We start from the raw sequence: 15,988 nt of genomic DNA on the forward strand, positions 1-15,988 counted from the left end.
ATTTTAATACAAACAAGTGCAATCATCGAAAATTGTCGGGATTCTTTTGAAATGAACCGGGCTTTGCCGGAGCTCTACCGGGATCAACTGTAGCTCCATCGTCATCCTCTAGGGCTCTGTCGGCATTAATTGGGGCTCTGCCGGCATCAACCGGGGCTCTGTCGGCATTTACCGGGGCTCTACCGTACCTCTACCGGCTTTATCATACGTCGGATCATGTCCGGTTTGTGCCGGCAGAGCTGCGGTGCTTCCTCGGTGTAACCCCGGTCGTTCCCGGCAGAGCTAAAGATGAAGCCGGCAAAGCTATACTTCCCGGATCACCCCGGTGATATTAAATATTTTATTCCATCCGGGGTCGAATGCCGGATGTTCCCGGATCATCCTGGACGTTGCCGGCAGAGTCACATATGTACTCCGGTTGTTCCCAACAAAAGCTAATAGACCTGTTTCATAACAGCTGGTATTCAAACTTAGAAACTTCTAGAAAGTGTAAAAATTACAATTTATTCAAACATAAATTCGAATTTGAAAGGTATATCACAAATACACATCCTAATTTACTTAGATATTTTATTAAATTTAGAACAAGAAATCATAGATTTCCAGTAGAAACTTGATCTTGGCATGGGGTAGAACTTAATATGAGAAAATGTACATCATGTAATTCCTCAGTTGGAGATGAAAGAAAGTAAATATTTTGATCACCAAAGAAAAAATACTTACGATCCAATTATTATATTAGACGAAACATTAATTGTTTTTATAAAAATATGAATATAAACAACCATAGTACTTTTGAATATAATGAAATATCTATGTTTATTAAGGATATAGTTGAAAAATAGATTAAATGCATATAACACGTGTAACGTTATTACATTCAAAGTTTTGTGTGTTAAAAATACCCAAGGTACTCTCCCTCTACATGTATTATGTATGCTTATATTTTTTGTATGTATTCTACTGAGCCTCGAAACTTTGTTAATATTTATTTGCCTCATAGCAATTTCTTGACCTGAGAGAAATAAGTAATAGTTATAGTTCAGATTTTAAAAAATATGGAATTTATTGCAAGCGTAGCGTAGCGGAGCGCAGCAATAAGTTCTATATTTTTTAAAATATGAACTATAACTGGCTTACCGTTTGACCCACTTTCGTGGAATAAGTCACTTACAAAGTGTCCTTACTGCGTTTGATGTAATACGAGTCCCGCCCTAACTAGTATAGATTGACAGGCCAACACATGGTCCGAGTGTTCTGACCTGTCAATCAAAGCCTTGCGTTTTTATGTATTTTTACATCATTAGTTATCATGTAACAATCCTGTGATCAGGTTGTGTTTGACATAATGAATATAGCAAGAATCATATTTTTGAACCATTTCCTGTCGAATGTGCTGATGTGGTCACGGTTGCTTGATATTGATTGCAGACACAAGCAAAAATAGAGGCAATAGCTCAGGTAAATATTTTTATAAAAAAATATTCTCGAATTCTCGCAATATCTAACTGCATCATTATCTGAATGAAAATACAAATTGTAACATGACCAAGCACGCAGCTTTTCTACGCCCAACCAGCACCAAACCTCAAAGTAGTGACAGTAAAATTATTCAAACATAACATGGTTAAATTTCTGCCTAAAATGCTGTTTCAATTATTAAAAAAAAAAACAACTTTGAAAATCATATTTAAGTGATTTCTTTGATATTTGCATTTTGCAGGCCGATTTGAAAAGCTTTTGACATCTGATGACATTAAGAAGAAACAGAAATACAGTGCCCTATAATAAAACGAAAAACAACAACTGGGCATGCAGTGCGCATCTGCAGGGAGTTGGCTGAAAACCGCAACCTACAACCAGAGACTAAGCAAGAGCCTGGTTATCCTATTCCCGTTGAAATAGAGCAAGTCCGTTCATGTGCAGAAATGGATTTTTGGTTACAACGATTCATCTGTGAAATTGAAAGGAAAAATCATAAATGGTGAATTTTATCCTCCAACAACTTTACTAAACATTGCTGCAAGGCTACAACGGTATCTTCGAAATGAAAAATCCATGCACGTGAACTTTGTTAAAACTGAAGATCCTTTTTTCTGAACTTCGCAGAATATTGGATCCACGCATGCGCGAGTTGACTAACGAGGGTATAGGGGTCAAAGTCAACTGTTAAAAATGTGGACAATTTAACAAAACGTGGAAAAAAGTTTGTCTTGGAATTATGAAAAATGGATATTCTGTATGATTTTTTAAAGATATGTGTTAGTTTCGAACTTTGAGATTTCTCTCACTCCATGTCTTTTATTTTTAGTGATCAGCCACAAACTGTTTTCTAATGTTTGAATTATAACCATGACGGTATAGTGAATGTACTGTTTCAATAATTTTTATACATGTAAAAGCTTGGGATTTATAGATAACCGTATGAAATCGCTTTCTTATTTGTTTACTTTATTCGCATGCTACATTCATTGTCTAATTTAAAACTCCGCCCATATTCATAACGTCATATTTGCCAGATACCACGTCAATACCTGTTAAAATAAGTAAACTTATTTTCCACATACACCAGTCCTGGTATAGTGTATGCAATATATTTCAAATAAATTGAAACATTTGATTGGATAAGAAAGTGGGACAAACGGTAAAGATATTTGTATTTTTATTTGATATATAGATGAATACTGAATTTGTACATTTCTATACTCACAAAGTTGTTAGCATTCAGATGATTTGTAAGCTACATCAAAATTCTTGTCCGCCTTTTTTTCAAGTAGAAGTGGGACATTTGAGGGCGTATACAAGAGCTCTTCATTGGAGATAGGAAAGTAATACAACTTCTTATACATTGTAACATAAATAATAGTAAAACAATAAATTTAAGAACCACTCGCAAAGAGGATAAATCATCTTGAGTTTAAGTGATGGTTCGCTTGGGCTATGGACTATTAACTTTGTTTGATATTCTAAAACTCGGTATTATAAATCATGCTAATTGATAAAAATGAAATTAGTTAAACCTTTCTGCATAATAAACTTTCAATGAAGCAGCTCGTCACGCCTACTATTGATACACTTTGAAGATTGTCTTCTTATTTTACTTTGAGGAGAGAAAGTATATTCATACACTTTAAAGAAAATGCCAAACGGTAACAACATTCATGGCCATGTAACACCGCACTTTGGGATCAAACGCACTTTGGGGTTCGACCCCAAAGTGCGTTACGTACTTTGGGGTCCGACCCCATAGTGCGTTACGCACTTTGGGGTCCAATTTCGACCCCAAAGTGCGTTAAACAGGTACATATACATTTTTTAACATCAGGCAAATGACCGCACTTTGGGGTCATAGAGAATGAATGTTCATTATGTTTAAAATAATATATTGTAGTCAAAGCCAATGATAAACAAAAAATCAGGGTATTAAATAGACGCAAAACATGTGCCCTAAATTATAGTAGAATCAATAGGGATTTAAATAGTCTTGATTAATAAGTGAAGAACTTTCATCAACTAAATCACCAAATAAAAGAATTTGTATCAATTATTAAGCTTAAAATATTTTTTTCTCAAATTTTCCATTTATTTTTAAAGAATGTACACCTTTCATTCACTCCATTGTTTTTAGCTAAATGCATTATTTTCCCGTTTTTTATTTACACATTTTATAGAAATATGATAGTCTTAGCATAGACAAAGGTATAAATTCTGTGTAATCTTAGTAAGACATTTCAGTAACAAATATGTGTCTGATAATATGTTGAAAGAGCCATTTATTTAGCTAAATGTGACATATAAGAAACTTGACTAGGTGTAGATTCGGCTTTCAGTAGTAGTCTGTACAGGCAGTACTAAAAATATCAACTATTTAAGTAGTCGGAGCTTCAGAATAATGTAAAATTCTCAGTGGGGGTAAAGAGGGGATTGTGGGGTATCGATACCCCCGAGGGTTAAAAATAACATTTTAAAGGCCCATTATGCTTTTTTTGTTTTTCTTAAAAGCTTTTTTATTTTGATGTTCTTCTATATTATCCAAAAAATACACATTGGCCAATTACCTGAACCATCTTTTTCATCTGTTGCTTTTTGGCAATGATGAGTACAGTTATAGTGAATTAGTATTTTATATGGAAGTCAAATACTACATTGTTTTGACTACTTTTATGACAAATAATTTCTCATTTATCGCTACTTTATTCAGGTAACAAGCATCTTACATTTCTCTGATACCATTATTTTAACATTATAAAATTCATGTTTGCTCTTTCTAAAGAAGTATGTAAGATTTCTCATAAAAAAGCCTCTGGCGAACGGTTGTTGCGGAGCTTACAAAAACCCTTAAATTTGTTGATAAGCTTAAAAATGTATTTGTAAAAATCACTATTTATAGTCCGATTGAAAAACTTGATGTTTCAACAGGACATTGCAATAGAGTATACTTATAGTTCTTTGGAAAAAATATTAACATTATTAATATTATGCATTTTATTTCATTCCCAACATATTTAAAATGGGGCTCAATATGGCACCAAAAGTTATCAAATAAATGACTGACAGAACGGGATATTTTTCGCAGCATCTTTTAATTTTAGGGATACACAATTTCTGTACTTGATTTTTTGAACGGTGGCATAAAAGTGACATTTGCATTTTTTGGATACTTTTTTTTTTCGTACATATTTTTTTTTGTATGTCGTACATATTTTTTTTAGTTTTGAATACATACTTTTTTAGTTTTGCATACGTATTCTTTTTTAGTTTGCATACATATTCTATTTTAGGTTTTTGTACATATTTTATTTTAGTTTTTTTTGTACATATTTTATTTTGTTTTTTCGTACATGTTTGTACATGACGCCATTTGTAAAGTAGAGGTTTGGATAATTACGCCATTTGTGAAACACCATTTTCAAACACTTCGCCATCTGGTAATTACAGTACCCCATTTGCAAATGCACCAACATTTTCATTTTTGCAGGTATCAAAAAAAATAACAACACTTTTTAGTATAAATATATTGTGCATATGGTCTCGATGTGGTTAACATTTGATACAAGGTGCCTTAAAATCCTCCATAGGGTTTAGGAGAATGAAACCCAAGTCTTAATCCTTTGATCTGTAGGTGTGACTCCGACCTTGAGCCGGCACACCTGGCATATAAGTTCTGCACATTATCTGGATGTGCTAAAGAATTAAACCATAAAGTATTGACCGCCTTCTTGAACTCCACCTCAAATATTTCAATGTCGCAGATCGAAAATAAGTCAGTACTCAGTATTTAAAGCAGAACTCAGATGACACCTTTAGACCTCTTGAACCCAAAGTGCGTTGATATGTAGCATATTAACGCACTTTGGGGTCAATTTCTCGATTTTGACCCCAAAGTGCGTTGGACCCCAAAGTGCGGTGCGAAGTTTAACGCACTTTGGGGTCGGACCCCAAAGTGCGTTTGCCCCCAAAGTGCGGTGTTACATGGCCATATACATTAAATTTTGGAGAGAAAAAAATGTTTTATTTATGACAAATTTTTTTCTTATTTTTGTTACAGTGGAAAATATGTGCCGTGAAATAAAAGTGACATTGTTTTCTGTATGGAACTTTTGATAAAGTAGAATAAAGTACATCGTTATAAGTTAAATACTTTGATGTTTCAATTCTCTTTTGTGAAATATATGAAATGTTTTACTTTAAACATTATCTTGTAAATGTGATCATAAATTTTAACACGAAACCTTTTCATATATTTCATTAATGTTTACCTAATATTAATACTGATATTAATCTTAATGTTTTTTTTTTCTTTATCAGTTTTCTTTACTTTATCAGATTTTGTTTCTATAAGCAGCATCATAGTTTAACATGCATTATCATCGAACATTATCATCGAACTTTCGGTAATGTCCGTCATTTTCCGTAAGCAATTCATATCAATAAGCGTCATTTTGACCACGACCTACCTTCACAAATCAATATCGTTTTCCATGCTTATAAAGATAATGCATTGACGGTTTTCTGTCGGAGTTGACCGAACGATTACACGTATTGAAAGATATCTCTCGGTGTTGTAAGCTACCGTTCACGCCCCCCTAGCACCGGCTTAAGCATAATTCAACATTTTAGAAAAGAAAAAAAATAATGTCACGTTTCTTTTGATCTTTAGTGTATTTGTAACACGTAATCACATTTCTTGCGTGGGTGGAGAATACACATCTAACAACGTAATGTCGCTTTATTTATTATATCTTATTAATTCTTCAGAGATAAAAGATTATTAATTGTCTATCGCAGCAAATCTACAATGCATGCACTGCCTAAATAGTTGGTATTTGACATGCAAATAGATTTCTTCGCTAATATAAAGCGTGTCAAAGAAATTCTATTAATTTTTAATGCGAAAAAAAATGAGAAAAATGCCATCATGCAATATTGGCCAATATTGGTTAACCAAGCTGTTTTAGAATTGATATTTATCCAAACAACTTCAAGTAGAGCCCCTTACCCGTCGCAAGTTATTATTGATATATATTGTGCAAATATGAAGGTGACATATTTGTTATTAAAACTCTTAAACTTTAATAGATTTAAGTGCATTTGTCAATATGTCGTAATGAAAAAGTTGACATAGTGAATAATCTAATTGCTTTATTTATTTGTAATTCATTGTAGAACTAGAATTTGTATGTACCGAAACAATTTACTAATAAGTCAAGTATACCAACAAATGGAATGTCTAAGGGCATAATGTTATCTTCCTACATGTCTGTGCTGTTGTGTCCTGGGCACTTTTTAAGGGCACTTTCATTGCCTGCCGTCCTATATAATATTGATCTTTTGCCAATTCTTGGTTAAAAGTGGCGTTACGCGTGCTTTCTTTCTGCTTTCTTAGCGGGGTTTGAAGGATTTTGGGATTTGGCCCATATCATTTTAAAAATTTAACAACAATCGTAAAATTTTAAAGAATTATTTTTCCAGAACAACATTTGAGGCGCATGTCTTTACGAGGCAAAAATCAGTAAACCTTTATATGAAATAATAGAAAAAAAAATTGTTTCTTTTATTTGTAAAATCAAATTATGTTTCATTCGTGAACACAATCTTATATTTTCACTCGTAGTTCAGCCACTTGTGAAGTTACTACAATTGGTGTACTGTTCGCTTCGTGAAATATATTTTCGATCTTACATGTAAAACAAACATCCGGAAAACACATATATACAAAACATTCATCATGTAAGAGATACGATAAAGTCGATGAAATGTCATTAAGTCAGTTGTGTCACGCCCTGTAACGATCATCCTGAAAGATCTGTTATTGTTTATTAAGATTAGAGTAAGGATGAAACACTTGGCTGAAAGAAATTACCGAAAAAAAATAATATCATAATGTTCTATGCTTTTATGTTAATATACACTAGTATCTTGTAAATCTTTTAAATTATTCAAGATAAGCATCTATTCTGATTCACAATAGACATTAAAATGTGACGTAAAATTTGATTAATTCTTACAGTATTAAAATATAAATTGACGTCTACATTGGTTTTATTGAAAACGAATAAAGTATCCAGTAATGTTTCAGAAAAATGGTTTGCCTTGTTTGATGTTTTGAGATGTTATTGTGTAAATTACGAAATGTCTACGTTTAAACTTTATCTTGTCCGTCGTATCATAAACATTTAAAAGAAATCGTGTCAGATATTTTAATATGTTCACTTTATCGAAATTCAGATGTGTATGTATTTCATGTTTTATTTTTCACAGCTTATCTGTGTTCTGCATGTATGACAGTCGGTTATCTTCGTCACTTTCCGTGTGAAATGGACGTCTATGTGATGATCAATCGGAACATCTCGGCTATTATCAATGATAATATTCGAAATTTGACGGAAATGGCCGAGAAGATGCGATTGGATGATGATATAACATACCGGTGTTGCCAAAGTATAATAGGTGTATGCGTGACTATTCACGGTGTCGTGCATGCACGAGTATATATTGTATATACATGCCCACAGTTATTCAATAAAAAAACTTATTTAAAGAATTCTAATTACAACTTACATCCTTGGTATTACGGCCAGTGATGTCTACATTTATTACGTTATAGAACGACAATGTAACAATTTATTGCAGCAATTTTACGTGCAGCTTTTTATTTTCAGGCCTTTCTTTACACTCAATAGAACAATGTAAGCGTGACAAAGTGATAAGCAATGTCACGAAGCAAAATCATGAATTGATGATATCAAAGGCAAGCATACAGAACTCATAGTGAACTTATTTATAAAGATGATATTATATAACATGATATCTTTTAACAGACATCAATTGTATTATTATTTTAACATAATTTTCATGTTTATTCATATGTTTCTTTTTCTATTCTAATATTGAAAATATTTGAATTGAATCTTTTGTATGGTGGCTGATTAACGCCATCTCGTATTATTCGCTTTTTTGTCACGAAAATGTGAAAATGCAAATACACGAACAAAGCTTGACTTTGTGTTTTTCGCTTTTTTTTTGTATTCTCGGTATTAAAAAACGAAAGAACGACAAAATTATGAAAATAAGGACGCAAAAGATGTGTCGTGTATTTGACATTTATTTGTCGTGCTTTTACTATTGATGTGTGCATGCACTTTTACAACAAGAACGCAAAAATATAAGAAAGTGAAAATGCGACTATGCAACAATGCGAATAAACAAAATTGTAAACTGATGTTGTGCATGCATCATCCACTCAAAAGGAAATACACCAATTTATTTCTTCAAAACAGGTATTTTGGAATATTCGTGTTTCAAAGCGAGGCAAAATGTTTGTTAACTGTAAGGCAGCAGGGATACAGCTTAAAGAAACAACATAACCAAAAAAAATCAATAGAAACATTACAACTGATAGTATTGTCATTTATTAAGAAACTGAAATTGTTTTGTTTCTTATACATTTTTGTTAACAACAACAACAACAACAACAACAACAACAACAACAAACATTCCAGAATAGTTTGCAATGCTTCCATGAATTATTAACTTTTTTATTTTCTTTAATTTTAAAGAAATAAATTTTAATGATTTTATTAGTAGAAAATTCATCCTTTGTAGTGTGCATGATAAATAAATCGGTCTCCGTTAATTGCAGTTGAGAATTACAGTGTAGCGATTTATGAAGGCAATATTACGTGTCGTGTATGTTTTATATACATGTATATAGCATGTTTACCATCAATAGCAACATTGTAATAGTGACATAATTATAACCATGTTACATGATATGAGCCGCGTCATGACAAAACCAACATAATGGGTTTGCGACCAGCATGGATCCAGACCAGCCTGCGCATCCGTGCAGTCTGATCAGGATCCACGCTGTTCGCTATCAGTTTCTCTTCTTGTAATAGGGTTTGTAAGCGAACAGCATGGATCCTGATCAGACTGCGCGGATGCACAGGCCGGTCTGGATCCATGCTGGTCGCAAACGCACTATGTTGGTTTTGCTGTGACGCGGCTCATATATAAATTACAAGTTATCGAGAGAGGTGTCTCGCACGAAATTGATACTTCGAACTCTGTATATACATGCACAATAAAACAGGTCTAGAAATACATGTACATCATAATTATCGACACACATATAGACACCGCTGTTTATAATGTCGAACGACTTCAAGTGTCTGCAATATTTTTTTTAAAAAAACTACAAAGAACAAAAAAGGTTTGAAATTATAGCATGTAAAGGACAGATACTGACCTGTTAATATAGATCAGACACTAAATACCAGTTTGGTTTTATAAAGACAAGTTACTGACCTGTTTATAAGGACCAAATTACTGGAATGCATATAAAGTTCAGACACTGTCTGTATATAAAAGACAAATTGCTGACCTGTGTAAAGATTCAATTAATTACCTGGACATACGACCAGAGACTGACCTGTGTAAAAAGACCATAAAATGTAAAGATCTGACCTTCATATAAGGACCAGATACTTACATGTATGTAAAAACTAGACACTGATCTGTAAATGAGGACAAGAAAGTGACCTGTTCAGAAAGACCAGCTACCAAAATGAATGTAAAAATCAGACATGACTTGTATATAAAGAGCGGAAACTGACCTGTATATAAGAATCAGATACTGATTTGTATATAAGGACAAGCTACTGACGTGCAAAAAGATGAGGTAAAAACGATAGATTTGCCTGTATATAAGGACCAAATATTGGCATGCATGTGAAGACAATACATTGACCTGTTTCTAAAGACCTATCACTTACCTGTATGTAGAGAAACAGTTACTGACCTGTTTATAAAGATTGATTACTGACCAGTACATAATGTTTTAACCTAAACATATATGTTAAGATAAGAAACTTACATATATAGAAAGACCAGTTACTATCCTGAATAGAAAGACCAGTTATGTCCTGTATAGAGAGACCAGATACTGTCCTGTATAGAAAGACCGGTTACTATCCTGTATAAAAAGACCAGCTACTGTCCGGTATAGTACAACCGGTTACTGTCCTGTAAAGGAAACCAGTTACTATCCTGTATAAAAAGACCAGCTACTGTCCTGTATAGTACAACCGGTAACTGTCCTGTAAAGGAAAACCAGTTACTATCCTGTATAGAAAGACCAGATACTGTCCTGTATAGAAAGACCGGTTACTGTCCTGTAAAGTAAGACCAGTATCTGTCTTGTATAGAAAGACCGGTAACTGTCCTGTATAGAACAACCGGTAACTGTCCTGTAAAGGAAAACCAGTTACTGTCCTGTATAGAAAGACCAGATAATGTCCTGTATAGTACAACCGGTTACTGTCCTGTAAAGGAAAACCAGTTACTATCCTGTATAGAAAGACCAGATAATGTCCTGTATAGAAAGACCGTTTACTGTCCTGTAAAGTAAGACCAGTATCTGTCCTGTATAGAAAGACCGGTAACTGTCCTGTAAAGGAAAACCAGTTACTGTCCTGTATAGAAAGACCAGATAATGTCCTGTATAGAAAGACCGGTAACTGTCCTGTAAAGGAAAACCAGTTACTGTCCTGTATAAAAAGACCAGCTACTGTCCTGTATAGTACAACCGGTTACTGTCCTGTAAAGGAAAACCAGTAACTATCCTGTATAAAAAGACCAGCTACTGTCCTGTATAGTACAACCGGTTACTGTCCTGTAAAGGAAAACCAGTTACTGTCCTGTATAGAAAGACCAGATAATGTCCTGTATAGAAAGAACGGTTACTGTCCTGTAAAGTAAGACCAGTATCTGTTCTGTACAGAAAGACCAGTTACTGTCCTATATAGAAAGACCGGTAACTGTCCTGTAAAGTAAGACCAGTATCTGTTCTGTACAGAAAGACCAGTTACTGTCCTGTATAGAAAGACCGGCTACTATCCTGTTTAAAAAAACAATTACTGTATTGTATAAAAAGACCAGTTTCTATCCTGTATAGAAAGACCAGTTACTGTATTGTATAGAAAGACCAGTTTCTCTCTTGTCTAGTTAGACCAGTTACTATCCAGTATAGAAAGACCGGTTATTATCCTGTATAAAAAACCAGTTGCTATCCTGTATAGAAAGGCCAGTGACTGTATTGTATAGAAAGACCAGTTACAGCCCTATAAAGAAACACCAGTAACTGTCCTGTATAGAAAGACCGGTTACTGTCCTGTAAAGTAAGACCAGTATCTGTCCTTTATAGGAAGACCAGTTACTGTCCTGTATAGTAAGACCAGTAACTGTCCTGTATAGTACAACCGGTTACTGTCCTGTAAAGTAAGACCAGTATCTGTCCTTTATAGGAAGACCAGTTACTGTCCTGTATAGTAAGACCAGTAACTGTCCTGTATAGAAATACCAGTTTCTGTTCTGTATAAAAAGACCAGTTTCTATCCTGTATAGAAAGACCAGTTACTGTTTTGTATAGAAAGACCTGTTTCTGTCATGTATAGTTAGACCAGTTACTATCCAGTATAGAAAGACCGGTTATTATCCTGTATAAAAAACCAGTTGCTATCCTGTATAGAAAGGCCAGTGTATGTATTGTATAGAAAGACCAGTTACAGTCCTATAAAGAAAGACCAGTTACTGTCCTGTATAGAAAGACCGGTTACTGTCCTGTATAGAAAGACCAGTTTCTACCCTGCATAGAAAGACCAGTTACTGTATTGTATAGAAAGACCTGCTTCTGTCATGTATAGTTAGACCAGTTACTATCCAGTATAGAAAGACCGGTTATTATCCTGTATAAAAAACCAGTTGCTATCCTGTATAGAAAGGCCAGTGAATGTATTGTATAGAAAGACCAGTTACAGTCCTATAAAGAAAGACCAGTTACTGTCCTGTATAGAAAGACCGGTTACTGTCCTGTAAAGTAAGACCAGTATCTGTCCTGTATAGGAAGACCAGTTACTGCTCTGTATAGAAAGTGCAGTTTCTGTCCTGTATAGAAAAACCAGTTACTATCCTTTATAGAAAGACCAGTTCCTCTCCTGTAAAGAAAGACCAGTTACAGTCCTATAAAGAAAGACCAGTTACTGTCCTGTATAGAAAGACCAGTTCATGTCCTGTAAAGAAAAACCAGTTTCTGCTCTGTATAGAAAGACCAGTTACAGTCCTATAAAGAAAGAACAGTATCTGTCCTGTATTGAAAGACCGGTTACTGTCCTGTATAGTAAGACCAGTTACTGTCCTTACTGTCCTGTATAGAAAGACCTGTTACTGCCTTGTATAGAAAGACCAGTTACAGTCCTGTAAAGAAAGACCAGTAACTAGCCTGTATAAAAAGACCTTTTACTGCCTTGTGTAAAGGCAACAAACTGGCCTATACAATTGTGACCTATGGCAACTAACCGTGCAACGAGACAAAAATAAGATAGTTGGGCGTGCTGTCGTCATTAGCTAGCGACAATAAAGTGATATCAATTCGTTACCATGGCATTTAAATAAATTACTGTGCATTATAAATTTGATTGATTTGAAAATTAATCTGAACCATTTCAGAAGTATTTAATTAATTTTTTGACATTTATGTGAAATATAATAAATCAGACATATTCCGTTAATCGATTAAATAAATCTGTATTTATACATACACATTTATGACCGAACTATACTGTAGTTTATTTAGAATCAATTTAATGTATAATTATAATAACTTTTTATAGGGACGGAAGATAGAGTCCATGTCTTATTATTATCATTATTATTATTGTGATGATGATGAATATGATGAATATGATGATGATGATGATTATTATTATTATTATTATTATTATTATTATTATTATTATTATTATTGTGATGATGATGATGATGATGATGATGATGATGATGATGATGATGATGATGATGATGATGATGATGATGATGATGATGATGATGATGATGATGATGATGATGATGATGATGATGATGATGATGATGATGATGGTGATGATGATGATGATGATGATGATGATGATGATGATGATGATGATGATGATGATGATAATGATGATGATGATCATTATTTTTATTATTATTATTATTATTAATATTATTATTATTTTTATTTGTTGTTGATGTCGTGTTGTTGTTGTTGTTGTTGTCGTCTTTTTGTGATTTCTCTTTAACTGTTTAATTGCGTTGATATTTTTATTTCTTTTATTTTCTTAATTTTTAAAATATATGGAAAAAATAACTATAAATAAGTAAGTTATCCGTTGACAGAATTTTGACTTTTTGTCTGAACATATGTTTCTTACGAACTCATGCTGATTATTTTAAGTTAAATTATAGAAAACACACAGCCTGTCTGAAGTGTATGTATTTTGTTACTTTATAAACACGTTTATCAGTAAAACAATCGCTTAATACGCCGTGAATATTCAGAACGTATGTCCCCGGGGATCAATTGATGATTATTCAACTAGGAGTGAAAATCTGTTAAAAAAACACGTCCAATCTATCAAACCAAAAACAAAGAAAAACACAACATTAAAACATTAAAAACATTAACCATTAGTTTAAAAAGAAATTTTCTTACAAGACGGAGTGGTGTAATTTGGACGCATCATTTAGTCGTAGACGTATAATGAATGTGGTCGTCAAAACAAAGCGAGTAATAGTTGAAATTAAAGTATATATATCTACCTATGAATGAATCTTCAGGGCGTGTACATAATTTGTATTCTATTGAAGTGCATGCATGTATTTTATATTGTGAGAAAAATTGTCACCATTTGAATAATGTGAAGTAAAATTACGTTTATACGTTTATAGTCATTTGTTTAAGCGTTCCAGCAGTAAATTTAGTTTATATACACTGGTGTATATCGTCCCTTTAGTGCAATAACTCATTAAAATTAGGACTTAACCCGTTACTGCACTAAGGCGACGATATATTGACACTGGTGTATATGTATAATGCAACCTGTGCTTATTTTTACTTTGATACCATTCGAATAATCAAACTCTTCTATAACGTCCACTATTATCAAAAAGTCCAACTGTTTAGAATTAATAGGTTGCCAATATTTTCACAAGAAAAAAACAACATGACAGTATGCATACTATCTAGTTTATTGATTAACTTTATAAAAAAAAATGTTTCGTTTTTAACGTAGACATTTCGTTGATGGGGAAAAGGCCCGATTCAATCCGCATCGTTTATTATACTGATATTACATTTATAAATAAAATATCTAAAGCGGTACACCGTATCAAATATTTCATGTAACTGAATATCTAATTTAAATAACCGTTTACGGATGAGTCATTTAATGATAAGAGTATTTTAAGTTCATTTGATTTACATATTCGCTTGGTATAAATGTAAAGAAACACGATAAATCACCTATGATATCGGACGCAGCGTTAAAGGTTACCTCCCATTGCGTAAACCTCTATTTTTATTCAATACGGAATTAATTGTAACCTCCCTTTGATCGCTTACGACACATTTCGATCTTTTTTTTTTTTGTGGGGGGGGGGGGGGGGGGGGTACATTTTATACCAATATTGCAGATATATTTATGTCGGGAAGTAAAATTATGAATGTTCACGGAAGCTGTACAAGAAATCTCAGGTCGTCAGTATTTTTGATGAAACTTACACAAATTGTATTTCTTTGTTTTTGTAAACGGAAAGTACTTGATTGTATATTTTTTGTTTACCCCGAAGATGTGATTTCGTCCTGGTATTAGATATGTATCTTTTGAACCTTAAAGTGTTCTTTCAACGTAAGTATAACCTTATGAATAATACATTGTCGCAATAAATCTTTTTCCTTTTTCTATTATTACCCAAATACCTCAGATATAGATCAAAAACGGAATAATAAAACCTGTTGTTATGGTGAATAACAGCTTGTGTATCAAATTTCAATTTTTTACATGAAAAAATAAAAACGTTTCATGTATCAACAGTACTAGCTGTCACAATGCTGGTAACACGGTTTGGTACATCTGCTACATGGTTTGATACATCTGTATACAGTCCGATCAACCTTTCTATTCTTGGAAAGACTCCTCAGATATTTTTTTTTATGACCGGTACTAGAAATATTTGTTCTAAGATTAGTATACCATTTGATGGAAGTCTGGATCAATAAACTGTGTAAAAATTTTCATCCCGTTTTTCAATACTCATTTTGCAAAATGAACGAAAAATAAAAACGTTTCAATGCTTTTCACTCAAATCTGGCTTAGAATCACTCAAAAATTCGATTGCCAATTTAATTATAAGCTTATTTCTTCACTACCCTTTGCAGATTGATCCATTTTGAGCGCTTCAATTGATCTATGTCAGAATTATAAATTTTATTTTTAAGACTTATTGATCCCAGTGGAGTTTCTTTAAAGGAACATTGTGCCTCAGAAATGAAATAATACTACTTCTTTAGAAATGTCAAACATCAGTTTTATAATGTTAAGATTAATTGTAATAATGTGTCAGCAAAATGTAAACAAAACAGTACTTTGACTTGAATACAAAATCACTG

Source organism: Ruditapes philippinarum, unplaced genomic scaffold, assembly GCF_026571515.1.
Source record: "Ruditapes philippinarum isolate M1 unplaced genomic scaffold, ASM2657151v2 ctg1720_1_1_1_1, whole genome shotgun sequence".
Lineage (NCBI taxonomy): Eukaryota > Metazoa > Mollusca > Bivalvia > Venerida > Veneridae > Ruditapes > Ruditapes philippinarum.